Below are 3,233 nucleotides of genomic sequence, written 5' to 3'. Positions count from 1 at the left end.
AGAACTGGCAAGGGAAGCAGTCTGTTTGCTGAGGGGCATAAAAAGCAGTCAGTATAACAGAGAGTGGTATGGGGAACTGTCAGTGTAATATAAGGCAGATTGGGGAGCAGTCAGTGTAATATAAGGCAGATTGGGGGCGGTCAGTGTAATATAAGGCAGATTGGGGAGCGGTCAGTATAATATAAGGCAGATTGGGGAGCGGTCAGTGTAATATAAGGCAGATTGGGGAGCGGTCAGTGTAATATAAGGCAGATTGGGGAGCAGTCAGTGTAATATAAGGCAGATTGTGGAGCAGGCAGTGTAATATAAGGCAGATTGGGGAGTGGTCAGTGTAATATAAGGCAGATTGGGGAGCAGTCAGTGTAATATAAGGCAGATTGGGGAGCAGTCAGTGTAATATAAGGCAGATTGGGGAGCAGTCAGTGTAATATAAGGCAGATTGGGGAGCAGTCAGTGTAATATAAGGCAGATTGGGGAGCAGTCAGTATAATATAAGGCAGATTGGGGAGCGGTCAGTGTAATATAAGGCAGATTGGGGAGCGGTCAGTGTAATATAAGGCAGATTGGGGAGCGGTCAGTGTAATATAAGGCAGATTGAGGAGCAGTCAGTGTAATATAAGGCAGATTGAGGGGGCGGTCAGTGTAATATAAGGCAGATTGAGGGGGCGGTCAGTGTTATATAAGGCAGATTGGGGAGCAGTCTGTGTAATATAAGGCAGATTGGGGAGCGGTCAGTGTAATATAAGGCAGATTGGGGAGCAGTCTGTGTAATATAAGGCAGATTGGGGAGCGGTCAGTGTAATATAAGGCAGATTGGGGAGCAGTCAGTGTAATATAAGGCAGATTGGGGAGCAGTCAGTGTAATATAAGGCAGATTGGGGAGCAGTCAGTGTAATATAAGGCAGATTGGAGAGCAGTCAGTATAAAAGGGGGGTAATCTGGTAGTTGCCTCTGAATTGGTGATTTGCTATTGATAATGTAAGAATTAATGGAGCCTTTTACCAATAATCTAATAAACACATATTGTACAGCCAGAACCCTTAGATGTAATCTGCTAGAGAACCTGACAACTGGTGTTTAGTTTCCCTGTAGCACCCCCGCAGGTGAAAAGGAGCATTACATGATTCTATAATAACTGTCCATGTGATGTATGGATATACCAGGTCCTCCAGCATAAGTGATGTTCTTAATGTACACTGTCTGGTGTGACAGAGGGGCAGTAGACCCCCAAATAGACATTTACATATTTAATGTACCTAAACTTTGGGTTCTATGTCCAACATTTGTCAGCTAAGGGAACATAGGGATGATCAGACGTGTGTGTGTGTGTGTGTGTGGGGGGGGGGACAATCCGCGGTCGTACTTGGACATAGAACCAGACGACTGGAATGGATGTCTGTATAGTAAGAGAGCGTCGCTGATAACCTGACACTAACAATTACCGTCATCTTCTTCTTCTCTTCATCCAATGTTCAGTGGTGAATAAACCAACATCTAACCAGAGGGCCCAGAAGCGTCATCCAGCGGCACCAACGCTGCTCTGCCAAGTACTAAGTCATCTCCTTCTAGAAGCTGCCGAGAAAGTGATGACATGGGTATGGCGACATGAGACGAGACTGGCCATGGTGGGTTACAGGAAGTCTTCAGTCTACCATGGCCCATAGCATTCATAATTTTCTATAATAAATACATATAGCGGCTTCGAGTGGGGTTGTCTTCTGCTGGAAAGCCGTTGTATTAAAGGGGTATTAAATGTTTTTCAAACTAACTGGTGTCAGAAAATTATATAAATTTGTTACTTAATTTTATTTTAAAATTCCAGTAATTATCAGCTACTGTATGTCCTGCAGGAAGTGGTGTATTTTTTCCAGTCTGACACAGTGCTCTCTGCTGCCACCTCCGTCTATGTCAGGAACTGTCCAGAGCAGCAGCAAATCCCCATAGGAAACCTCTCCTGCTCTGGACAGTTCCTGACATGGACAGAGGTGGCAGCAGAGAGCACTGTTTTAGGCTGGAAAGAATACATCACTTCCTGCAGGACATACAGCAGCTGATAAGTACTGGAAGACTGGAGATTTTTTAATAGAAGTAAATTACAAATCTCTATAACTTTCTGACACCAGTTTTGTGTGTGTGAACTACCCCTTTAATCATAATTATGTACAAAAAAAATAGTAAAGCTATAGAAACATGCATCTCGTTGTGTTCAGACTGAAGTATAGATTAAAGATAGATACGGGAACCCCGCAAAAATTACAAAATTGCTAATATTTTTGGGGTTCCTTTATACATTTTATGGTGGATTACAAAGTACACTTGTACTTACATGGCCCAGTAGATGGAGAAATAAAGCCGCCTGGTCATTGAGGCCGTTCTGGTCTGGGGTCATGAAGGGGTTAAAGGGAATCTGACTGCTCTATATTTGCTATATCACGCTCAGAGCTGCTGACATAGGCCGATAGCTGATATGGAGATGAAACAAAGGATGGTTTATCTCCCCAAGGCCAAAGGGATCAGGTACGTGAAATCCAGCATGACCATGGAGGAGAATTAGGAGGCTATAGTGTCAACTAGTAAAAGACTCTACGGCTCTTAGGATCTGGAGGAGGCGGCTTCCTAGCCATGTCTGCACTTATTAGCCCAAAGGCAACTCACTTTTTGTTTAAGGATTTGTGAAGTGGGGCGGAAAAGTTTATTCCTGGAGGGTGAAAAAGAAATGGCCTATAGCTCTAGTATGTACATATAGCCGGCTATTACAGGATGGAATGTGTGGGGACGTTCTCAGGCTTGTACTACTGATGTCATTGGGAAAAAAAAATCCAGGTGTACAAATTTTAAATTAAAAATTCTGAACAAAAATATTTGTTTAAATTTTCAAAAATTTTAAAAATATCTCTGCCCATATTTTATGGGCGTCACAGTCATGCAAAAGGCTCCAAGTACTGTACATACCATGTGAGAATATAAACATATGATGGTGCCATATAGTGGCAGTGTAAAAGGGAACACATGGGTGCCCAGTAGTGTCGCCATAACGGATCTAGACTGTACACACCTAGAACCGCTAAGATAAGAATCGTTATCAACACCTCTGATAAATATATATAGTATTTTTCGCTTTATAAGAGTCGCAAGAAAATATCCAGATCGGAGCTGCAGGACCCGCAGGACCTTCTGTGATGTCACAGTTGTGTGATTAGTCACATGACTGTGAGGAATATACAGTCCAGATA

This window comes from Dendropsophus ebraccatus, chromosome 1 (genome assembly GCF_027789765.1).
Source record: "Dendropsophus ebraccatus isolate aDenEbr1 chromosome 1, aDenEbr1.pat, whole genome shotgun sequence".
In the NCBI taxonomy this organism is placed as follows: domain Eukaryota; kingdom Metazoa; phylum Chordata; class Amphibia; order Anura; family Hylidae; genus Dendropsophus; species Dendropsophus ebraccatus.
Note: the sequence above shows the minus strand (reverse complement) of the source record.